Source organism: Nicotiana sylvestris, chromosome 9, assembly GCF_000393655.2.
Source record: "Nicotiana sylvestris chromosome 9, ASM39365v2, whole genome shotgun sequence".
Classification (NCBI taxonomy): domain Eukaryota; kingdom Viridiplantae; phylum Streptophyta; class Magnoliopsida; order Solanales; family Solanaceae; genus Nicotiana; species Nicotiana sylvestris.
The window spans coordinates 149,618,844-149,646,119 of record NC_091065.1 but is presented as its reverse complement, the minus strand read 5'-3'; positions in this window follow the sequence as shown (position 1 = coordinate 149,646,119).

The window sequence follows — 27,276 nt, the reverse complement described above, 5'->3', positions numbered from 1 at the left end:
TTGCTTCAGAGTTGCTTGTTTGGTTAGTAAGATTTAGACGTATATTGTTTGGTATGACGGGACTCTATCCCGACCTTTATGACATTTATGTACTCTTAGAGACTTATAAACATATGTCGTATATGTGAAAGATTGTATGGCCTTGTTGGCCTATGTTTAAGTTTATAGATGATTATGTTGGCCTACTAGGCCCGTATGTCATGTGTATATAATGATGTAATAAGAAAGATAAGTTACGTTGGTACTCGGTCGAGTAAGGTACCGGGTTTTGGTCTCGCTCCCAGATTCGGGGCGTGACAAAAGTGGTATCAGAGTAGGTCTGTCCTAGGGAGTCTACAAGCCGTGTCTATAGAGTCTTGTTTATGGGTGTGTCGTGCACCACACTTATAATTAGGAGGCTATAGGGCATTTTGGACTGCCACTCACTCTTTCTTCTTACTCTAGATCATGTGGTAGAGCTCACTTATAAGAATTCAAGTCCGAACTTCTCCTTATAATAAGACGGTACCCATATCCAGAAAGAAGATTGGAAAGAGAGATTGTTGTGGAAGTGTTGAATTAGAGGAACTTGACTTTGTATCATGCTTAGGATAAGTAAGTATGAGGTCTTTAGCAGATCATGGGTGTACTGAAAGGTGTAAGCTTCCTGATAAGAAGCTTTAAGGCAAGAATGCCTATCCATCTTTATGGTGAAGGACAATGATAGATTAAGATGATAAGTACAAGTTTCAGCAAGTAAAAGGAGCAAGGTGAAAAAGGGTACGAGGTACCTAGTTAATGAAGGTTAACAGCGTTATAATTGAGGCAGAGGAACATAAGCTTTTTGAGTTATATTCAATAGTAACAGAGGTATATACAATTGGTCATACTCCTTCCAGATATGCCCTATGGGGGTAACACAAGTAGTATAAGAAGACATGATAGATGAATTGTTTGCGTCGGTTGACATTTCCGAAGGATATTGCAAATATGCTAATAGATCTCTTTATGAGACACCAAATGGTGCACTCTGAAATAGTGCAGCCAGATATGAGTACTACAAAGACATGCACTATAAGCCTTGAAGGGATAAATATTACCTTAGTGTAGCTCGCGTCCCTAGTAAAGAGAGAACGTTAAGCAACTTGAAGAGCCGATGAATGAAGCAAGGAGAGCTAAAAGCGAAAAAATGTCGTGTTGAAATTTTTACAAGAAAATAAATATGTAGAAATATTAGCAGGAGATGACAAGAGAGTTAATGAAACATTATGAGTAAGATATGATACATGGATAATAACGGTAGGTCAAAAAAAAAATGATGACAGTATTACAGAATTTACAGTCAAGTTAAGGGAAAGACAAAAGATGACAGGCCTTGAGGCAATGGAAGAATATAGGACATAACGTCATACCCTCACTTCGAGAAATAAGTTCACAACTCTGACGCAATTACCAAAAGGAAAAGATAGACCCCAGAGTAACAAGAAATCAGTATGGGCTAGTGAATAAGATAAACTAAATATGAATTAGGGACTGAGAGATTTGGTAATAGTCAGCATCATGAGAATTTCAGATCACATTCCGGCAATAATAGAATGGACGACAAAAGAAGATTCATGAGAAGTTCAGAGAATGGTCATTCAGGAAGACGCTTCCCTACAACAAGCAAAGTGAGCAAAGTTTAGCTTAAGGGACTGTATGTGCCGGTTATACTAAAATTCACCCTCATGAGTAAGGGAATTTTTTATCCTTGGTACGGAATAATTGCCGCAAGGCGAGTAAGGATCATTGATTTTGAGAAACGACACCAAATATGAAGAGGTAAAATATCTATAGGTAGATCCTCGCGGTTTCAACTTTTAGTACACCCCTAAAGGGGGGAATATGGAGTAATGTGGCATTAAGTCTGAATTAAGTAATTCTAATGACTATGGAATGGTAAAGGAATAATGCGATAAATGAAAGAGGAATGAGATGACATTTATCCAAATCTTACAGATGCGTTATGATTCAATAATATTGTGCAAGCACGGCATCAAGGAGAGGAAGTAAAGATTCCTTCCGAAGCTGTTATTAATAAATATGGAGCCAGTGCTGGATGTAAGTTAAAACAAAGTTAATAATCTAAGAAAGATTACGAATAATATTGATACGAAAATGGGCCAACGTAGTTAGTAATTGGATAGGAAGATCTCAATTATGGCTAAACAGGAGATTACAGACGAGTCATCAGATCGTGTAAAATAAACATAGTAGAACCCAACATAGAGAATTCAACCTCGGAGGATATCATTATAATACTTGAGATATATTCAAACAAGAGTCGGGATAGTTAAAAGTACCATATGAGTGTTATGGGGATAAACGAAAGTGCCACTAGGAAGGCAGTCAAAATATCAGTTCAAAACCAACCATACAAGCACAAGGGCATGGAAGTAAGCTACTACAGATGATTATAAACAAGTAAGAACATCAAAAAGTCCGTAATAAGCTCACCACATTACGAGAGTCAAGGGTTCTCCCTAAGTACTAAAACGGAAAACTAGCTGAGGAGATAAGAAAGAAGGCTTCAACCTAAGCACAACGACCTAAAGAGGAAATGGTCGTATAACAACAATCTCGCAACAACATTGTAAGCATTCCAAAGGAAAGTGGCACCTACCGTGGCTAATGAATGGGAATTAAAAGTTAAAGGTAATATTCGAGATCATATGAGTTGTACGCAAACTCCGGCATGCCTGGGAACTAAGATAAGCTAAGTATGGATGCAACAAGGGGGCACAAGGACCTGGAGAAGTAATAACTTACGTTGAAAGCTAAGATGGAACGAAAGAATTATTTGATCAATAATCCAGAGTTAGTATGTTATGGATACACTCATGATTTTGGAGCATTATCCAGGCAGCATATTTGTTGACAATCATACAGCCATAGAAGACTCCGGTATAAGTTAAAAGAAAGAATTGAGCCTAGGGCATAGACAAAGGATTGAATTGTTAGAAGATTGTATCATGGATATTCCATAATGCCCATGAAAGGCTAAGGTAATAACTGATACCATGAACCACAGATTGGAAGATAGCTTAAGCCTACGTAAAGGAAGAGAAATAATACAACAACCATAATGTATAATGGCTTTACAAGGAAGCCAGTTAGAAGAAGTACCAGCCTCATAAGAAGTCAATACGAAGCTCCCACTGGATTGTGTATGTACTAGAGGTGCGAGTATTATAATAGAGCTTCATATTACGAACGTGAATTACACCTAGGTGGAAGGGAGGTCAGGAAGGAGATAGAAAATACGATGCAAAATTTTAAGGTAAGTAAGGTAAAGGTGAACAATGTACGAGATACTCAATGGCAGAAGATCGTGAATAGTCTATACTTCGGATAGAAGGCTATCAGCACGGGGATCCAATAACCAGGAATAATAATGGCATCATCAGCGGCATGTCTTCCAACCTATGGTTTCTAAGTACTAAGAGATCTAGTTAAGAGAATAGAGAAGAGTTGGAGACGGTGTCATGTATCGCTTGACATTCCAGAATAATATAAGGAAATATATGGTGTAAGCAAGTTGAAGGAAAGTTGCGAGTATTATAAATGGATATTTATAGGTCACAAGCTAAAGTATAGTAGAGCGACAAAGTTTTGAGAAAACATGAGTAAGAATGAGGAAAGGCAAGTGAAAAAGTGACGAGAATGGATAAGTCCTCAAGATAAAGTCCATGAAAACAAGAGAGCTAATGGTTTCTCTAAATTATAGAAAGTTCAGTATAGCCTGAATAAACTCAAAAGTCTCTAAGACTAATAACATTCAGAAGAAGTGGAATGCTACCCTGTTAATAGAATGAGGGGTAATTGTTATAGACAAAACAATGATGTTTGGGCCTTCAATTAAGTAATGATATGACGGATAAAAAAAAGGGATCTCATGAATTAGACAAGATTAAAATACCCACGCAAGGTGAATCACATTGGGATGCCATGAGATACGGTTATGAAAGCAGGATATCGCCCCAAGTGGATCAATCTAATCATTTTAGATGTTCTCCGATAAAACGTGAATCCTAGCTGCAATATTACATAAAAGGTTAAGTTATCATGGGTGAATTATGGATCAAAATTGAAGTGAATCAACAATGGATGGATAAAAGTTACAAAGTATGAGAGGAGATTAGGTTGTCATTCATAAAGATTAATAGTAATATGGAGGCATTAGAGGACATATATTTATATGTACGAGATGAGCAATGAAAGTAACCTGAGTTTTTTTAGCAGACCTCAGTAACGAGAAATCGAGGTAAGTGTTATGGTATAGTATGGCCTATGTAAATGCAGTAAAGTCACGTGAATGGGTAACCAGATCTATGAAATAAGATATGGCCATATTCGCAAGTTCTACAAAGTGTCGAGCAAAGAACTTCAGTATACCTATAGAGGCCAAGAGAGCATCCTATTAAGCCTTGTATATACAAAGTAAGGCCTAGAGATTGACTAAAAGATAAAAGGAAAAAAAGAAAGATGAATCGCATAAGTGCACCTACAAAGCCAGGGTCATACAGACTGCATGACAGGAGGTAACAGAAGTTGCAAGATTAGGAAGATTTCGACCACATGTCATGATATGAGCAAAAAGACTAAAGGGGGGGAATACCCTAGAATTTGGATTTATTCATGGAGCAACTGCTTAAATGGCAAGAAGAGTATTAAGGTATTCACAAGAGCTATAAGTTATGAAAATGATAAGAGCATCAGTCAACATTCGAGGACGAATGTTCCAAAGGGGGGAATTATGTTACGCCCCGCAATATTACGTCATGCAGTATTTCATTACGATAATGTTACGCTTCGCAGAAATAAGTTACGACAGTATTGCACCTTGCAGTATTTTACGTTGAATTTGTCGTAAGGTAATTGACATTAGTCCAAGAAAAAGATTATTTGGGGATTATAAGAATTATCCTATTTCACAAGTGATTAGTAAATTCATGAAGATGAAAGGGGGAGCAAGTCTAAGAAATTAATTTCGTTGAAATTTGGGATTTTGCGATAAAATACGCCTCAAACTAAAATACCCGGTATTTATGGACTAGTACCATACAAGATACCACATGACCATTATAGTAAGGCGTACAAGGTATGTAAAAAGTGAGTAATATTTCAAGTAAGTGGGAATAATTCTCAATTTTACGGGTAATTAATTAATTACCGGGTAACAGAACTTTACCCAATTAACTAATAAGTGGATAAAATTAAATCTCTTCCCCCAAGAAAACGTGGTAGAAAAGCCACTACTTAAGAATGACTCATATTGAATTATAAGTAGGTGGCACTTACATAAGTCAAGTCTTATCAAAATAAGACTTAAAGATGGTTTTGGGGTTCAACAAAGACATTTTTGTCTTTGATGTCAATTATCAATTTCATTTTGTCCTTGGTTCAAAAAGAAAATGTTAAAGCAATATCAGATTTCATTTTCGAAAGCAAGCTTTGTTCAGAATAAATTTCGTTCATCAATTCAATTTTAACCAACGTTTCAATTTCAAAGAGCTACCAATTCCGTGTTTGAATTTCGAGAGTTTCAAAGCAGAATTTCGTCAATATTATGCAGAAGTAGATTCTTTCAAATAATTTCGGGAACAGGTATGTTAAGACTAATAGATTCTTTCAAATAATTTCGGGAACAGGTATGTTAAGACTATCCCTTCTTTCTTTTGGCATGGTCCATACGATATGAACGAAACGTGCAAATGCACAAACTCCATAAGTGACTCTACTTATAGAAGTAATAGAAATATCTATGTTCTTTAATTCCCATGTGTCATAATATTTTATCATCTGTTCATGGGTCTCAGAAAAATATGAAAGTTAAAAAGATGTAACTTTATGATATTGCTCAAGAGGCAAAGTGGTCTGATGACCTTCTAAATGATTTTATTGACGTACTTTTCATGCAATTGCATTCATGTGCATTGACCCATGACCAGATGACGTTATATACGTGTGTATATGTAAATATATGTATATGGGATATGGGAAAAGGTTACGTCGTTATATACGCACCACCACCTGATCAACTGGTATATGATGATGATGTTGCCCATAGTGGCCGAATTATAATTCAAACAGCGTTATATACGCACACACACACACACACACACACACACACTATATATATATATATATATATATATATATATATATATATATATATATATATATATATATATATATGATTTAAAAGGCGTTATATATGCGTATATATGTATGTATATATGTATATGGGATATGGGAGAGGTTATGGCGTTATATACGCACCACCACCTGATCAGCTGGTATACGATGTTGATTTTGCCCACAGTGGCCGATATGATATGATGGGATATCCTCAGAGGCTGATAATTTTATGAGACATGTACCTATGCAGGACATGACATTCATACGTATATGCATGATGCTAAAAGTATTTCATGATTTACAGAGCTATTCAGACTTACAGGTTGGGTCAAGTACTCTATATTTCTTCCATATCTGTTATGTACTTATTTATGTGCCTTACATACTCGGTACAATTTTCGTACTGACGTCCCTTTTGCCTGGGGACGCTGCGTTTCATGCCCGCAGGTCCCGATAGACAGGTCGAGAGCCCTCCAAGTAGGCTATCAGCTTAACGGAAGATGTTGGTGCGCTCCATTTGCTTCGGAGTTGCTTGTTTGGTTAGTAAGATTTAGACGTATATTGTTTGGTATGAAAGGACTCTATCCCGACCTTTATGATATTTATGTACTCTTAGAGGCTTATAGACATATGTCATATACGTGAAAGATTGTACGGCCTTGTTGGCCTATGTTTAAGTTTATAAATGATTATGTTGGCCTACTAGGCCCGTATGTCACGTGTATATAATGATGTAATAAGAAAGATATGTTACATTGGTACTCGGTCGAGTAAGGTACCGGGTGTCGGTCTCGCTCCCAGGTTCGGGGCGTGACATATTCGGCAAAAAAAAAAATACTTCTCTTAATAGATGATCATACATGCGTATATATTCGATGTTAGGGTTCGAATAATCTACATGGGCACGGTTTGTTTGACCGTTTGGCCCTTACAAATTTTGCCTATTGAAACCCTGTTTGCACGAAGTATTTTCCTTATAACATTCTTGGGGATGATGCCCCACAGTATTCGAGGTTGATTGTATAGAAGCCTCGGATAGAGTTGAATTTCCCCAAGGTAGCACAAACAATGGTTGCCTCATTAAAAACCTCGCTGGAAAAACTCATTTGGGACAAAAATCGGCCTAAGGGAAAAAGAGTGCAACGCGTGCTTTCAAACCTAAGGACTTTGTGTTGAGGAATCCATCGATGTCTTCGATCGAAGTTGGTTAGTATGAAATATAAATGAAAATGGAGAAGGTTGTACCTTAATAGTAATATCGTTTGAGAAATGATATGTTCCAATTGTTTGGTAATTGCTCGTCGTCCATCGTGCCAAGTTTGTAGGATCCTTTTCCGACGATATTGAGGACCCGATATGGTCCCTCCCAGTTTCGACAAAGTTTTTCATCGTTTGGGTCTCGAGTATTGATGGTGACATTTCTTAGAACTATGTCCTCAATTTTAAAGTGTCAAATATTGGCTCTTGGATTGTAATACCTGTCGATCCGCTATTTCTGTGCGGCCATTCGAATGAGAGAGGCTTTTAGTATTTCATCTAGTAATTCGAGGCTCATATTCATAGCTTCATGATTTGACTCTTTCGTTGCATACTGAAACCTGAAGCTAGGTTCACCGACTTCGACCAAGATCAGTGCTTCGGCACCATAGAGTAAAGAGAACGGTGTTACCCTCGTACTAAATTTCTACGTTGTTCGATACACCCAAAGGACCTCGGGAAATATTTCTCTCCATTTTCCTTTAGCCTCGTTCAATATTTTCTTTAGGTTTGGTTGATACGGCATTGATAGGATCCTTTTTTATTTTGTGATCTTCAAAAACTTTGTTACTTTGCTGCCAACTAACTACTTCCCATTGTCACATACGATCTTGGCATGTATTCTGAATCGGCATATAATGTGGTCCCATATGAAGTCTATGAATTCTTTTTCTCTGACTTTCTCGACGACCTGCGCTTCAACCCAATTAGAGAAACAGTCAGTCATAAATAAAATGAATTTAGCTTTAGCTGGGGCCGATGGTAGAGGGCCGATGATATCCATCCCCCATTTCATGAACGACCATGTGGATAGGATTAAGTAGAGTTGCTTCCCGGGCTGGTGGATCATCGGCTCACATACCTTTTACATTTTGCACTTTCGAACAAATTCTTTAGTGTCCTTTTCCATATCGGCCCAATAGTATCCTGCTCTGATGACTTTGTGAACCAATGCTCGACAACGAAATGATTTCTGCAAGTGCCCTCTTGAATTTCCCGTAGAATTTAATCGATATCTCCTGGCCCCAAACATTTTGCTAATGGTCTATCGAACATTCTCCTATACAGTGTCCCATCCTTGGCCAATGTGAACTGTGCGGCCTTCGTGCATAGAGTCCTTGATTTTTTAGTATCCGTTGGCTGCTTTTAGTTCTTTAGGTTTTCGATGTACTTATTCCTCCAATCCCAGGTTAGACTTGTGGTGTTTATTTTGGCGTGTCCTTCTTCTATTACTGACCTTGAAAGTTGTACGACAGTCCCCGAGCTAAGTTCATCATCTTTGATCGATGACCCCAAATTTGCAAGGGCATCGGCCTTGCTATTTTGTTCTCGAGGTGCATCTTGTAGGGTCCATTATTTAAATCGATGTAGAGACACTTGTAGTTTGTCCAAGTACCTTTACATTCAATCTTCTCAAACCTCGAAAGTTCTGTTGACTTGATTTACCACAAGTTGGGAGTAGCACTTAGCCTCGATGACCTTCGTCTCCAAGCTTTTAGCTAGTTCGAGACCTGCAATCATGGCCTCATACTCGGCCTCATTGTTAGTTAATTTTTAAGTTTTGATAGACTGTCTAATCGTATTATCTACGGGTGGCTTCAAAATGATGCCTAGCCCGAACCCCTTCACGTTTGAAGCGCTGTCCGTGAAGAGGGTCCACACCTCCGATGATGTACCTGATTTTAATAATAGTTCCTTTTCTACCTCGAGTATGAGGGATAACATGAAATCGGCCACAAAGTCTGCCAAGATTTGAAACTTGATGGCCGTTCGTGGTTGATACTCGATATTGTACCCGTTGATCTCGACGAACCATTTGGCCAATCATCCCAATAGTTTAGGCTTGTGCAAAATGTTGCGAAGGGGGTAGCTGGTTACAACACAATTTGGGTGACATTGAAAGTAGGGTTTTAATTTCCTAGAGGCGCTTATCAAAGCAAGCACTAATTTTTCTATGTGTGGGTACCCGGTCTCGGCTTCACCTAGGGTCCGACTAGCCTAGTAAACATGAAATTGCGTGCCTTGATCTTCTCGAACTAAGACCCCACTTACCGCTATCTCCGAGGCCGCTAAGTATAAGTAAATTTGCTCGTCCACTTTTGGGGTGTGAAGCAATTGCGGGCTCTACAGGTATCGTTTGAGTTCCTCCAAGGCCTGTTGACATTCCAGAGTCCATACGAAATTCCTTTTCTTCTTAAGCAGTGAGAAGAACTGGTGCCTCTTATCTGAAGATCTCGAAATATATCGACCTAGGGCGGCTATGCGCCCTGTTAACCTTTATACAACTTTGATTATCAACTACTGTGATATCTTCGATTGCCTTGATTTTATCGAGGTTGATTTCGATCCCCCGATTTGATACCATAAAGTTGAGGAACTTGACCGAACCAACCCCAAATGCACATTTCTCTGAGTTGAGCTTCATATTGTGTTTCCTCAGTATGTCGAAGGTCTTGTACAAATGTTTCAAATGGTCCTCTGATCGCAGGGACTTCAATAGCATATCATTAATATAAACCTCCATTGATTTACCTATTTGTTCCTCGAACATTAGATTTACTAGGCGTTGATAAATAGCACCAACATTTTTTAGTCCAAACGACATTACATTATAGCAATAGGTGTCGTATTTAGTAATAAACAAAGTCTTTTCCTGATCTTCCGAGTTCATTTGTATCTGATTGTACCCATAGTAGGCATTGAGAAAACTAAGGATCTCGTGGACGGCTATGGCATCGATCATGCGACCGATATACGGCAAAGGAAAATAATTTGTAGAGCATGCCTTGTTTAAATCCTTATAGTCTACGCACATTCTAAGTTTGTTTCCCTTTTTAGGGACTAAAAACTACGTTTGCTAACCATTTGGAATATTTTACCTCCCAAAGTCCTATATTGAGAAGTTTTGTTACCTCGTCCTTAATGAATGCATGTTTTATCTCGGACTGAGGTCTTCTCTTTTGTTTCACCGGGCAGAACTTCGGGTCCAAGCTCAGTCAATGCGTAGTGATCTCCAGTGAGATCCCTGTCATATCTAGGTGGGGCCAAGAAAAACAATCCATGTTATATGAAAGGAATTGAACGGGTTTTTCCTTAGAGTGAGAGTTAACCCCGTGCCCAGGTATACCTTTCGATCGGGAAAATGCTCGATCAGTATGATTTGTTCTAGCTCTTTGACCATTGACTTTGTTGCATTGGAATCATCAGGGATTACAAAAGTTCGAGGTATCATATAATCATCATCCTCGAAAGCTTCTTGCTCCTCCAATCGGATCGAGGCCGACGATTATGGTTGCTATTTAACTTCTTCTTGTTTTCCCTTTGATTCCAATCCCTTTGTTGATGACAATGCTGATACTGTGATTAACTCATTGGTTGCAAACATTTTTTTGGCGGCGGGTTGTTCACCGTACACCGTTTTGATTCTTTCTGATGTTGGGTATTTCAAGACATGGTGAAGCGTCGAGGGCACTGCTCTCATATTATAAATCCAAGGCCTTCCAAGCAGCGCGTTGTACCTCATGTCACCTTTGATCACATGGAACTTTGTTTCCTGGATAGTCCCGGCCACATTTACTGGTAGAATGATTTCCTCTTTCATGGTTTCACTTGCCATGTTGAAGCTGTTAAGTACCCGAGCAACGGGCACGATCTGATCTTGGAGGCCGAGTTGCTCTACGATCCTTGATCAAATAATATTTTCCGAGCTACCTGGATCAATCAACACATGTTTAACTTGAATTTTATTCATAAAGATAGATATTACTAGTACGTCATTTTGAGGTTGTTCGATCCCTTCTACATCCTCATTGTTGAAAGACAAGGTTTCTTCTGGTAAGTAGTACCGAGTTTGCTTCTCCCTCATGATTGTCACCTTGGTGCGTTTAAATAACAGTCCTTGAGGAATATCGACCCCACCAACGATCCTATGAATTAGGTGTTGTAGTTCTTCCTATTCGTTTTTCCTGTTTGCATCCCTGTCTCTGAAGTGATTTTTAGCTCGGTCACTCACGAATTCACGAAGATGACCCTCATTGAACAAGAAAGCTACCTCTTCCCCCCACAACTGTCTGTAGTCTTCTATTTTGTGACCATGGGTACCATGGTATTTACATATTTATTTAGGGTTTCTTTGATTTTAATCGGTCTGTAGGGGTCTGGGCCATCTAGTATCCTTGATCCATCCGATGGCTGATACAATACCCGATGCATCGATACTGAAGTTGTATTCTAACAGTCGTGGTGCTTCTGTGGGCTCGACATGTTTATCGAAGCCACTTTTACTCATGAGCCCTTGGGAGCTCTCTCCTCGATCATTCCTTTAATCATTTTGAATGGGATTACGTCCTGGGCCACTATTCCTATGATCTGTGTTGTATGGTTTATATCGATCTCTGTTTGATCGGTGTTCTTTATCGATGTCCCTTTGAATTCTACCGACAGGCCTAGTTGGGCAAATAGAATCGGAGGGAGTTCCCAATTGACCATCCTCGACCCTGATCTTCGATTGGTATTGATTATGTACAACGGCCTTAGTTGTCGTGATGCTATCAAACTTTGTTTGTTCAAACCTTGAGTAAAAGCTTGAACAACCCAATCATCTGTGACCGGGGGTAGGTTCATGTGTTCCATATGGAATCGAGATAAGAATTCCCTTTGCATTTAGTTGTCCTTTTGTCTTACTTTGAAGAGGTCCGACTTCCTAGTTGCAACCTTATTGCTCTGGCGTGTGCCTTTACGAATGAATATGCAAGCACGGCGAAGGAATCGATGGAATTGGGAGGTAAATTGTGGTTCCATATCATCGCCCCCTTTGATAAAGTCTCTCCAAATTTTTTAAATAGATCAAATTCATTCTCATCGTCTTCTAAGTCATTTCCCTTTATTGCACATGTATAAGAAGTAATATGCTCATTAGGGTCGGTGGTCCCACTGTATTTTGGAATTTTTGGCATATGAAATTTCTTTGGGATGGGCTTCAGAGCCCCACTTGGAGGGAAAGGCTTCTACATGAACTTCTTCGGATCCAAACCCATTAGGATAGGGGGTGCCCCTGGTATTTGGTCAACCTGCGAGTTGTATATTTATACCTTTTTGTCATTAGCCTCGATTTTTCTTTTAACCATGATTCGATCCGTTTAGTGAGCTCCTCGAGCATCATTATAATGTCGGGGGTCAGTCCCCAATTTATTGGCGTTCGATTTCTCTAGTATAGGCTCGACTCTATGAACAACCTCTTGTGATGTTTCAAGCTCAATTATGCTTGGTGCTCGACTCTGAATTTCGAGTTGCACTATTACAGCCTTTTGAGTCTGCAATATTTCGAATATCATTTGAAGGCTAATTCCACATTCTTCACCGCTTTATGCATCCTGATCGACTGCTCGGGCATCTCTGCGGACACTATTTCTATGGGCGACGCCTAGATTTTCATTTAAGGTGACACGTAAGCTGATATCGATGGGGTCTGCGATCAGTACTCCCTCGTGGCAGCCTTAGGCACTTCAATCCTTGGGGCGTCTACATTATCGTTTTCTCCATGGAAATCGAGGCGGTTATCGGTGTGACTGGGTACTATTTACAAGTTAGACATGTTGATCCTGAAATCAAAAACACTCACAAGAACAAGCGTAAAGTAGTGTGTGTTACAAAAATTAATACCAGGCGATCACTATTACCCTTAGCCCCACCGTTGGCACCAATCTATCTATCCTTAAAATTGGATAACTTTAAAGCTTATAAGGTGGTTTTAAGAACACGTGATTTCACCCAATACTAATTGATAAGTGTAAAGATTAGTAATTGAAATTAACAATAGGATAAAGCAAACTAGTGTTTGAACGAAATTCATCCTTCGAGCTTGAATACCCTCGAACTGATTTGTGCAAGAACAGTTAAAATATAACAAGCTGATGAACAAGAACATGAACTAAAGAAAAGGCATTATATTGCTTTGATATCTCAGAGTGTAAGATGGATAAAAGATGGTTAGAACCCCCTTTGTATAGTAGAGGAATTCTATCTATGATATAATTCTAATTACAGAAGTAAATCCCATGATTATCTAAACAACCGCCGTTGAATTGATCTGTTCTGAGATTTCCACCGTGATCTTCGACCAGTTACGGATATGTCGCCTTTTTATTATTGTACTTTGCTCGATATCTACCTCATTTGGTCTCGATCGCTACTGGCCTCGATCTCAACAGGTACCTCGATCCTCAAACTCGATATCTTATCCTCGCGCTTTGGTCTGACCTACTGGGGGGCCGACCTTTCATGCAACTCCCTGGTCTCAATCAAATAGTAGATCGAGTGGGCCCGATTTTAATCGTATAAACACTTGGTGTTTGGTATATTTGGTCAGAAAATTTCATGTAAAACGCTTCCTACTAAAAACAACCTCCTTCTCGAAACCTCTAAACCCCACAAGTAACGTACAACCACTTGACTCTCTCTCAATATGCTTATATACTATGGATGCCTTAACTGTTAGTTTAGTAGGGCCAATACTTTGTTTACTTCTGTTTTTCAACTGTTTTGTTATTATTAAAAGTTAACTAACGAGCATATCATTAAATATCTGCTGCCGATAATTTCGAGAAGAAAGATATTTGGGTGCCAAAGAAGTGATAAATGCCCTAGTTGAGAGAACTAATATGAAAATATCCATTAAGATCTTGTTTTGGCTAATTATTTAAATTTAGGTCATTAAATATTAAAGAGCAATTTACATGGGTAAATCAAGATTACAGCTTTTTAGCACAAATACCCATAATACAAACGCATAGCTAAATTTTATATCAAACACACATTAGTTCCATTAAAATAGGGATAGTTAAAAATGCTTTTACAATAATCTCATGGTGGGAAGGAGAATTAATCTTTATAAAGCAATTCAAAAACTCCTGTAGTCTCATAGTGGGAAGGAAACCATTGCATATGAATCCCACATGTTGAAATCAGACTAAAATCAATCTAACAAATGCTATTAGTGAATGAATGTACAATTTCTTTCTATGGTGTGGATCACCCCAACTATACCTCCTAAAAGGTCTAGTGGTCATTGCAAATATAACCAAGTTTATAAATCTGAGTCGAATCCCATATGGAATTAACCTACTAATTATATGGGATAAAATTAGTCAGTGACAACCGGGAGAATGACAAAGTGACAAATGGGACTAGACACGTGGGGTGTGAATCAACAAGCAACTGGCACCGGTGCAAGCATGCGACATGCGTTGAATGAATCTTGAAGACAGAGTAGTACGTAACAAATATTTTAAAGTTTGATCATCGGATAACATTTAATGAGCATTTGTTGCAGAGAATATCTGCATTTATAGCCAACAGTTATACAACAACCAATGACGATTTTATTATCATTTAAGAGCGTCCTGATTTGGGGATCTTGTCTCTCTAAATAGAGTTATAAATTGGAAGATTAACATCCATTGTAGACAAAGAATATTCTGTACACAAAAAGCTACATTCTGCTCTCATTTTATCGTACTATTGTCAATCTTTGTTATTGAATATTGTTCAAACGTTTGCCACCGGAGGGGCTAAGTTCATAGCCAGGTTTGTACTTCCTTTAATTTCATTTCTTTTTGTTCTCAATTACTTACTATTTCTTAGGTCAAATCGGTTAACACGTCTATAAAGTACGCTATAAATTCAATTGTGCTATTGTGAGGGTAAGCAGTTTGGTGCCCACTATGGGGTATAGACAATTGTGTAATTGCTTTGATCCATTCATCTGTTACTAACAAATCTTGATTCCTTCATTGGCAAAAGAAAGATCAAGTATGGTAGCTAATGATATCAACAATGTTTACAATGTTGGAGCACATGATGAAAACAAATATGTGTTCCAATGTGATGATTCAACCAGCGAGACCCGAAACAAAGGGAATAAAGCAACCCTAGTTTGCGAAGATCGATTTCCTCGGAATGTGCGAGGCCCAACTCTTAATGATGGGAGGATGAGCACGTTGTTAAAGCAGTCAAAATCCTAAGAGAACAACAAAAAGTGATTATAGATCACCTCTCAAGGAAAGATCAGGTGATGAAAAAAATAAAGCAGGTGTTATCGTGTGCTTCCAATAATGCTAATGGAAGAGCTTTGGTTCCTCCCAGTATTCCCACAAATCAAACGGTTCAAAGAGCTGATAACAATACTCCAAGGAAGGAGATCGATTTTGACGAGGCCGTAGGTAGCAGTAGTAGATCTGGGAACAACAACTTGAATAACCTATTCAAATCCGAGCTCATAAGATTTATGAGAGAAATGAATAAACGAATGGATCAGAATGCAAAGAAATTTCATGCTTGGATGGACCAGATCATGGGAGCACCACCGATGTTAAAGAGACCAGATTCAAAAAAGTATACGCATTTGACATTTAACCCTAGTGTGACATAGGAGTTGATCCCAAAAAAGTATACGCATTTGACTTGGCCCATCATGAGATCAAATCGGTTTTGTTAAAGGAGTTTGGTGAAATCTTGACGAAGGGTGCCTTAACTTTGTATTTCTCTCTTATCTGAGCATTCCCTTGATTCCTTTAAAAATCTTGTAGTTTCGTTTATCAAAGCTCATGTTGGAACATGAAAGGTCCATGCTAGGAAGATGGATATACTCAGAATCTCCCAAAGAGAATCAGAACTGTACGAGTGTTTATAATAAGGTTTCAGAAGGGAAGAATGTTGTTACCAGTAATACCTGATGAGCGGGCAGCTGAATTTACAAAGGGTCTCAACCCGTTGAGCTCCGATACCTCCCGAAAACTGAAGAAACATTTTCTAGAATTTTAGGCAACCACATAGGCAGACGTTCACAATTGCTACTAGTCAAAGATAAAAATAGAAGATGATCAACTTGGTTACTCAGTGTCTTCCAAATGGCGATATTTTGACGAGAATTAAGATAATTTGAAAAATATTGTTGGTGCAGATTGGAGGTCCTCTAAAAGTCGTTTTCAATCTTACGAAAGGGTTGATGGGCGTGGTAATAAAGGATTACGGTCGTCGGATAGGTTCGCTTATGATAAAATGGTGAATCATGGTCGGAGTAGCAGATCGTTGCCGGATAAGAGACGTCGGGGTCCTGAGATTCAGCATATCCACGTTATTCAACTATAATTTTAATATTAGCCTGGTAGAATTTGTGTTGGGCGTGAAAAATATCAAAGAATCTAGGTTCCCGTAGCTAATTCGATCGTATCCTAGCCAAATAAATCCAAATCTATTGTGTGAATTCCATGGAACCCATGGCCATAGGACTGGGGACTGCCGACATATTCGTGAAGAGGTGGTGACATTGTTGAAAAATTTTAACCTCAGAGAGTTTTTAAGCGATCGTGATACAGAACCATCAAAGTCAGCAATGGGGTCACCTCGGATGACATTCAACATGATCTTCAGAGGAGATGAAGTAAATGTAGTGATGTTTTCGGCAGCAAAGAAGACGAAGATATCGGTGACCCATGGAAAGAGGATTCGAGAGATCATAGAAGATGACATCACCTTCACAGAATAAGATGCATATGTACTTCTTCTACCATACAATGATGCTTTGATAATTTCTCTTAATGTTTTCGATTATAAAATTAAGCATTTGTTGGTGGATCCAGGAAGCTTAGCCAAGATCATATGATGGAGAGTTTTGGAACAAGCAAAGCTGGCCGAAAACACAGTTCTGGCAAAAAAGCTTTTGGCCGGGTTCAACTTACAAGTGTCACAACCCAAGGGGAAATTTCGCTGCCCACACACACCAAATGAGTAACAAAGACCACTGTGTTTAAAGTGGTAGATGGAGACATGGGCAATAATGTAATCCTAGGAAGGACATTGATTCATGAAATAAATGCTATGCCCTCGACCTACCATCAGCTACTAAAATTTTCAATACTAGAAGGGATCAAGCAGATAAGAGAAGATTAACCAGCTACAAGGGAGATAAACGCAGTAACCGTTTCTAGCAGTAGGGGCAAAGAAACGAGCAAATAGCTATTACCGAAACCGGTGCTTTCTTGAAGTTTATAAAGATGAGGAGTAATCGGAGTTATATCAGGTACAAAGATCTTTTCAGGTACCAGAGGAGACGGATGCGACCAAGTCAACCACAGAAGAGCTCGAATAAGTGGCCTTGTACGAAGAATTATCGAAACAAAAATTCCATTTGGGAACAAGGTTGAGTCCCGAACTCAGGTTAAAAATTATGGATTTTCTTAAATATAACATTGATTGTTTTAGATGGTTGCATTCAGATATGACAGATATTCCATTAAAGATAGCGGTCCACAAACTGAATCTGGCTCCAAACTTCCCTATGGTAAGGGATAAGAAAAAACCGACAGGAGAGGTCAGAAACAGGATTATTAAGGAAGAAAGAACTCGATTACTTAATATCGGTTCAATATGAGAGGTAAATTACCCGGATTGGCTAAATAACATACTAGTAGTTGTTGAACCAAGTAAAGGTGAAGTTTTGAAGACTGATAAAAGAACTCAGACATGGACCAGGTCCATCTTATGAAGCACAGTCATGATCAACCCAAACATGTGAGATGCACGTGAAGGAGATAAATCTAACTTATCAGAAGTAATATCTCCTGATCTGATCGAAAAGGTTGCATATTGGATAAGGAGAGAAAGATTCCTTACACAAAGAGAACACAGTTTAGGAAGAGGATAGTGTTAGAGTATGAGATAAACTAGAATTCTTCTACCATAGAAGAGTAACATCTATATCCCAGTCAATCTCTAATTACTAACCCACTAAATATCAGTGTTGTTCTCTTTTACATGAATTGCACATAAGAAGAAGTTAAACGTAAATTGAGAGCAAAAGAGCAAGGCAATTTTGCAAGCAATTTATGTGTGATTCAAGCATGCAATCCGGAAGCTACTTGAACAAGATAGAAGAACCAGTTCCAAAGTGTCTATCTTTTAATGTAGTTCAATTGTAGTAGGTGATTTTACATTATACCTTTTAGCTTTTATAGAAGCAATTGCATTAGGTACAAAGAGTGGTCAAGTTAGAGTTAACTTGAAGTTGTCGCATCAGTTGAGGCTGTATGCCATAACGAGATTAAAGTCAATCCTAGGTTTGCAATAGAGCTTTTGTAAATGCAGTATTAGCTCATTGATTTTAGTGGAATTTTGGAAAAATCCTATTGAGTAGTAGGTCGTGATTTTTTCACCTTTTTAGCCTGGTGTTTTCCACGTAAATATTTGTGTGTTCTTTATTTTCTTTACTTATTATTCCGCAAACAGTAGTAGTTGGAACATATAGAAGAACCAGGCCTTTCTATAATCTAGTTAAGCGAAAATTGGGTACCACACAAATCACCCCCCTCTTGTGTCGTATTGAAGTATAAATCATCAATTGGTATAAGAGTAGGTTATCCTTGAAGAGGCTAACACCTTAGGAACAGATCAAAATGAGTGCACCACCTGGAAACTGGGAAGGGCAATCCACTGCTAGGCCCCTACTCTTTAATGGTCAGTACTATTCTTGGTGGAAGAACAAGATGAGAGACTACATCATAGGAGAAGACTATGAACTCTGGGACATAGTAAAAGATGGTCCCCTGGCTACTACAAAGAAGAATTTTGAAGGAGTGGACGTGCCAAAGACAAGAGCTGACTGCATTGCTGAAGATTTGAAGAAATGGGAAAATAATGCCAAGGCCAAGAAATGGCTTGTGTATGGGCTAGGTCCAGACGAGTACATCAGGATTCAAAGTTGTACCACTGCTAAGGAGATATGGGACACATTACAAATGGCTCATGAAGGAAGTCCTCAAGTAAAGAGATCAAGAGGAACACTGTTATATTCTCAATATGAGAATTTCACCATGAAGGAAGGAGAAACTATCCAGGAGATGTACATAAGGTTCACAACACTAACAAATGAACTTAAATCTCTTGGGAGGATTATCTTTGAAGAAGACAAGCTTGAGAAAATCACGACAAGGGTCTTACTAGTAACTCAAGAAAGCAAAATCACTGCTATTCAGGAATCAAAGAACATTGCTACTCTCAAGTTGGATGAACTGATTGGAAATCTTACTGCCTATGAACTAAGAAGGAAAACCATGAAAATGGATGCACCCAAGAAGGAAAGGAGACTGGCTCTTAGAATAGCTGAAGGTGCAGATTTAGAGGATGATGAAATGGCCATGATCACAAGGGATTTCAAAAAGTACCTGATAAGAGGAAAGGGTTCTTCAAGAGGTACAACCTTCAACAAACTACGGGCTCCTAAGAAATAGACCAACAAGGGCTGCTACAAATGTGGCAAGACTGACCACATGATCAAGAATTGTCCTCAGTGGAAAATTGAATAGAAGAAGGAAACGGCTGAACGAAGGAACATGAAGAAGGAACAGGTTCAACCCAAAAGGAACAAAGAATCAACAAAGGCTATGGTTGCTGCTAGGGGAGAAACATCAGATGAGGATTCAGAAGATGAAGCTGGAGATGAATAAACACTTATGGCCATAGGAGAATCAGATGATGAACAAGAGATAAAAGTGATTCACCTCAAAGACAAGATTAAACTTTTGTCTAAAAAAAGGTTATCTGAACTATTGGTACACTTCATCGATGAGTTTGAGGTAATAAACAATGAGAAGGAACAACTATCTAGGGAGTGTATGATCTTAAAAGAGAAGTGCAAAAATCTAGAATTTAGGGATAATGAAAGTGACAATAGAAATGCTGAGTTGAAGAACCAGGTTCTTGAACTTGACACCAGTGTCTTAGAACATAGGTCTGAAAATTTAAAATTGAAATTAGGAACTGTTAAGAAGAAAGCTGATCACACACATCTCACCTTAGAAGAAAATCTAGGAAAGATGAAGGATGAGTTATACAAGAAAATGAGCAGATAAGAGTCCTAAAAGAAAATCTAGGCAAGGTGAAGCATGAACTAGATAGAACTTTCAAATGGAATAAGGCTTCTGATGCACTATCCTGGCTACAAGAACACCACAGTAGCAACAAGAGAAGACTTAGCTATGGGACCCAAGCACCTAAGTGGGACCACAAAAGCAAGTACATCACTTTTCCTGAACACAAAATCTGCACACATTGTGGCAATACTACTCATTACAAAAATGAATGTAATGCAAAAGAAAAGCCAATCAAAACAATAAAACCTTTGTTCAAGAGAAATATAGGCTGTTTGGATGGGTCAAAAAGAATATAATTTACCCCTTTGCCTATAGAAAGGGACCCAAACTAGTTTAGGTTCCTAAGACTAACCCCTAAGTTCTTTTTGCAGGTCCAAGTGAAGGGAATTAGCCAAATATGGTACATGGATAGTGGATGTTCAAAACATATGACTAGAAGCAAGAACAAGTTCCTTTCACTTGATGACGTAAAAGGAGGTAATGTCTCTTTTGGAAATGGGAAGAAAAGTGAGATTATTGGGGTTGAAAAGGTAGGTAAGACAGACTCACATTCCATTAAGAATGTCTACATGATAGATGGCTTGAAATTTAGCCTAATCAATGTATCACAACTATGTGACAGAGGTAACCTTGTAGCATTTACCTCTACCAAATGCTTTGTGATTAATCTTACCACTGACAAGATTGTTTTGCGGGGAAAAAGAGTTAACAATATTTACATTGTAGATTTGTCCACTCTTTCAGAAAATAAACTCACTTGCTTGAGTGTGTTAAACAATGATCCCCTCCTGTGGCACAAAAGACTTGGTCATGCAAGTCTGAATCAACAAAACAAATTAGTCTCCAAGGACCTGGTGATAGGGTTATGTAACATCAAGTTCAAGGAAGACAAAGTTTGTGAGGCTTGTGCAGGGGGAAAGCAGGTAAGATCATCCTTTAAAAGCAAGAAAATGGAAAGCACAACCAGGACAATAGAACTGGTTCATATGGATCTCTGTGGTCCAATGAGAATATTGAGCAGAGGTGGTAAAAAATATGTGATGGTACTTGTTGATAATTATTCTAGGTTTACCTGGGTACTGTTTTTAACATCTAAGGATGAAGCATTTGACATGTTTACTGCCTTTGTTACAAAAACTCAGAAACAACTAGGTAATCAACTTGCATCAATCCGGTCTGATCATGGAACTAGATTTGAAAATGCTAAGTTTGCTGAATTTTGTGATGAGCATGGTATAGATTATAATTTTTTTGCCCCTAGGAATCCTTAACAAAATGGAGTAGTTGAAAGAAAGAATAGGACTCTTGAAGATATGGCTAGGACTATTCTTCTTTCTAGTAAATTGCCCCATAGCTTCTGGGCAGAGGCTGTAAATACTGCATGTTACATCATTAATAGATGTATGCCTAGACCTCTTGTAGACAAGACTCCCTATGAGTTACTTAAAGGGAGAAAACCAAATATATCCCATCTTAGGACATTTGGATGCAAGTGCTTGGTGCACAATAATGGAAAGGACTCCCTAGGTAAGTTTGATCCCAAAAGTGATGAGGGAGTATTCTTCACATAGCAAAGCTTATAAAGTATTCAATAAAAGAACTTTGTTTGTAGAAGAATGTGTACCTGTAGATTTTGATGAAACTAACATTCTTTCTGAGAGACAGGAACATGAAGATGAAGCTATTGGGCTGGCAAAAGAACTGAGTAAAGTCTCAGCTCAAGCTAAAGTTGCACCAAAGAAGGAACATGTGATGGAAAAGGTTCTTCTATCTAGGGCAACCTGATAGGGGGAACTGAACAAAGAGGAACTAAAACTAAAACCAATTCCCTAAAGGAACCTGTTCATGACCCTGTTCCTTAGCAACAGAACATGGGAGAAACATCAAGCAGAAATCAGTTGGTTGTGAAACCTCACAAGTATCAAAGTTCTCATCCCATTGAGAACATAATCACTTATCCAACCTCTGGAGTTAAAACTAGATCACAATTAAGGAATCTATATGCTTTTGATGCTTTTTTATCTCTTATTGAACCTAAAAATGTTGTTGAGGCTTTGCAGGATGTAGATTGGGTAAATGTAATGCAAGAAGAACTCAATCAGTTTGAAAGAAGTCAAGTTTGGCATCTAGTTCCAAGACCCAAAGACAAATTAGTAATTGGCACTAAATAGGTCTTTAGTAACAAGCTTGATGAAGATGAAACACTTACAAGGAACAAGGCAAGACTGGTGGTCCAAGGGTATAGCCAAGAGGAGGGTATAGATTATGATGAGACCGTTGCTCCAGTTGCAAGACTGGAGGAAATAAGACTCCTCATAGTCTTTGCAGCACACATGGAATTCACTCTTCATCAGATGGATGTCAAAAGTGCCTTCCTGAATGGCTACTTAAAAGAAGAAGTGTTTGTCAAACAACCTCCAGGGTTTGAGAGCAAGGAGTATCCGGAACATGTGTACAAATTAGACAAGGCTCTCTATGGACTCAAGCAGGCTCCTAAAGCAAGGTATGAACGACTATCCAAACTCCTCCTTGAACATGGCTACAAAAGAGGTAAAATTGACAGTACTTTATTCTTGAGGGAAAAAAGTAAGGATCTTTTTATGGTACAAATATATGTTGATAACATAATTTTTGGGGCAACCACTAACAAACTAAGTAAGGATTTAGCCAAATTAATAGGGAGTGAGTTTGAAATGAGTATGATGGGTGAGCGTAACTTTTTCATAGGCTTGCAGATCAAACAAAACCCAAATGGAACCATGATCCATCAACAGAAATATTTAAAAGAGTTGATTAAAAAGTTTAAAATGGATGAATTAAAGGAAATAGACACACCCATTGCAATAACTACTAAATTAGACATAGGTGAACCTGGTTCATCTATTGATCAGAAGTTGCATAGGGGTATGATTGGTTCACTTTTGTATCTTACTACTAGCAGACCTGACATAGTTTTCAGTGTAGGGCTTTATGCTCGTTTTCAGGAAAATCCTAAGGAATATCACTTGACTGCTGTTAAGAGGATACTGAGATATTTGAAAGGCACTATTGATATTTGTCTTTGGTACCCTAAAGATAGTAATTTCAATCTAGTAAGGTATGCTGATGCTGACTATGCAGGTTTCCTTGTGGATAGGAAGAGCACCACAGGTATGGCTCATTTTATTGGTTCATGTCTTGTATCATGGGCAACTAAAAGTAGAATTCAGTGACCTTATCCACTGCTGAGGCTAAATATATTATTGCTGCCTCTTGTAGTGCTCAATTGATGTGGATCAAACAACAGTTAATAGATTTTTAGCATTGAAGTTGGTTGCATTCCTATCTTCCGTGATAACACTAGTAATATAAGTATGACAAAAAACCTTGTTCATCATAAGAGGACTAAGCACATAGATGTTAGACATCACCTCTTAAGAGATAACTATGAGAAAGGATTGATTACCATAGAATTTTGTGCTGCTGATAAACAAATTGCTGACATCTTTACTAAAGCACTGATTAGAGAAAACTTTGAAAGGAACAAGTTGGAATTAGGGATGATTAAGATCACCTAATAGGACCAGCTCAGAATGCACAATGGAAAAAAAATTAAAAAAATATTGGCTAGGAAATCTGAACTTGTGTAAATATCTAGATTAATTTTTACTCAACTTCATATTGTAAATAGTATACTCCTGTGATATGTGTTAATATGAATCACTGATCTCTTACAAAATTTTCTCTATTGTGGTAAATTGAGGCATGGTCAAGAGAATTCTAAATGAATAACCTGGTTCATCAGTATTATTTATATGAATGCCAAGGTATGTTTTCTATACTCTGCACAATTAGAAATATAAATATTTAAATCATTAGCAGAGTCCTTCAACTGTTCAACTCCTTAGAAAATCCTATCCGTTTATTTTTGAACCAGTTTCGTCCTTATTAGAATTCTAACCACAAAACTACCTAAAATCTAGGGAAGCCTAACCGTTCGTTCAACCTGTAATTTCAGGTTGATTAGACCACTAATTGATCACTAAAGCTGCCATTATCCATTAAATAAGTCTTTCCCTTTTAATACTCATTATTACTTCCTGCCACCCCCATAATTAAAAACCGTCAAAAACCTTCTTCACTCTTAATTTCTTTCTTCTCCAAAGGTTTAACTCACCAATTCTCTCAAGAAATCAGCCATAATGACAAACCCACAAGACAATCTTGGAACTCCTCCACAACAAACTCCCTCTGATTCATCTACCCCTCCTCCACCTAGCACGACTCCCCAACCCAGGCTAAGGAGAGTAAAAATTCTTGCTCGCAAAATGGTGGCATCTGGTGCTCTCTCAAAGTAATTGAATGAGAAATTAAAGGCAAGTCAAGCTCAAGATTCTAATTCTGACTCTGATTCTGAGTCGTATAAATCTTCTAGTGCGGGAGAATGACCTGGGTATTCTAACTCTGAGAAGGCTCAAAAATCCCCTTCTAAGGTAAGCACTTCTTTGGCTGAAAATTTAGAAAATAGGTTTGTTTTGTTTGGACCTATTAGGGATGTGGAATTACTTGAGTTAAGAAGGAGTAGAGGTAAAAGAAATTTGAAAAAGAAAAGGAGAGAGAGGGAGAATGTGGTGATGTGAGGGGTAAAGGGAAAGGAGTGACTGATTACTCACCCACTACTGTATTGCTTGTACCTACTATTTGTGGGGTTGCATAAGAAACTAATGAAGAAAGTGGCAAGAAGTCAGGGGGAAGTGTTCTAGTAAAGCTGTTGAAGGGTTAGTTAATTTAAGTCCATAGGGAGATGAACCTGGTTCATCAACTGAAGAGACCCTAGCGGACCTTTTGAAAAAGGTAGGTGCAAGTTACGATCCAAACAAAAGGAGAACTCCCACACCAAAATCCCCTAGTGCTTCTAAACCTTCCAAGAAAAGAAAGGCTTCCTCCCCAACAACTACTAAAACTTCCTTGCCACAGGGAAGAGCCACAAGAAGCAGGGTGAAACAGAGTGAGAGGGATCTACAAAAGGCTCTGGCTGAAAGTGATAAAAAAGGATGGATAAAGGAAAGGGTAAGGTTGCAGAGTCCTCAGAAGTTGTTGATGTTGAGGAGATGGAACAGGACCATCAGGAGAAAGTTACAACAGTGGAGGTTCAGACCCCCAAGCCCAAAAAGACCAAGACTTCATCCAAGAAATCTTCCTCTGTGTCTAAGGCTCCTGGGTCTTCATTAGCCAAGAGGAACATGTCTGCAACAAAAAGGAAACAAGTTAGAGTTTCTGAAGATGAGGAATGGAGTGGTGATGAAGAATGTGAGTCTAATGGTCAACAAGACAAGCTGGCCATGTTTTGCAAAAAAAAATTTGAAGGGAAGATTGCCAAAAGATTTGGTGGAACCAGGAGTTGTTCACTTGGTTCACACACTAGCTGCTCAGGGCTGGAAGGACATGGTCCTTCAGATGGATGGGAGATTGGCCAGAAATAAAATCATTGAATTCATTGCAAATGCTGAAGTCAAAGATGGCAGAGTTACAAGCAAATTCAAAGGAGTTCAAGTGATATTTGATGCAGAGAAGCTGGGAGAGATTCAAGACATCCCTGCTGAGGGATATGATGATTACACCAGACAGAGATGGCCAAGTCTGGATTCCCTTCCATCTGCCCTTACAATCACTAGGAGATTTTGTGATGTTGCAGAAGTGAATGAGGCCAAGTTTGTGCACAGGAGTGAAATGAAGCCACATCACAAAGTCATTTTTGAGTTTGTCAACAAGTGCCTACTGCCCAGGCGGGAGAGAAGGCTTATTGCAAATTATATGGACTTATTTCTGTTGGAGTGCCTTGAAAGTGGAAGACAAATTAATTGTCCTGCATTCATCATCAAGCTACCAGATAGGATCATCAATGGCTCCTAGGATCATGCTACCCCATATGGTTTTATTCTGACTACAGTTCTGGATAGGTGCAATGTACCTCTGAAGAAATGGGAAATGGCTACAAGCAAGGATTACTTTGGTATTAATACTCTGCTTGCTTGTGACTATTTAGTCAAAGCCATCCCAAATGAACCTGGTTCATCCAAGAAGGCGCCTATCAACAGTAAAGTCAGGGCCCTTGTTCAGGAAAGTGAAGCCAAGGATACTGAGATAGCTAGGCTAAAGGCTCGTGTGGCAGAGGTAGAATCTGAGAGGGATGCTATCAGAACTGAGCTCACCAAGGAAAAAGAGAAGAATGATGGAATTCTTCACAATATTCTGAATCTTCTCCAAGCCCAAAACCAACCTTCTAGCTCTCCCAAGCCTTAGGAATTCTAGGCTTTATCTCCTAAACCTGTCTAGTACCTTCAGTGACCCGGATTATGAATTTTTCTTTCTTCTTGCTTATTTTTGAATATTTTTGCTTTTTGGTTGCGGATTGTGGTAGCAACATATCTTCTATAAATGATATCTACTGTTTTTGCTCTTGTTAAATGTTAATATTTCCTTGATAGTTTAAATATGTTTGCTTGATTACTGATGATTAATCCATGATTGCACTTGCAGTTGCCCTAGTGGCCATGAGTACTTATTAAAATCTGGGAGTCACACTTTGTATGCAACTTTTCGATGATGCCAAAAAGGGGATGAGATATTGTTCTTTACATATTCTGAATAAGTGATACTTATAACCTAATCAACCCAGCCCTTGATGATAAGTAAATTTTCTAATCTTTGTATTGATGGTTAAGCTGAGTTCTTATAGTATCCAAGAAAGTAAAAAGCATAGAGTTTGTCATCATCAAAAAGGGGGAATTTGTTGGCCCAAGTTAAGGTGAAGTTTTGAAGACTTAGAAAAGAACTCAAACATGGACCAGGTCCATCTTGTGAAGCATAGTCATGATCGACCCAAACATGTGAGATGTATGTGAAGGAGATAAATCTAACTTATCAGAAGTAATATCTCATTATCTTATCGAAA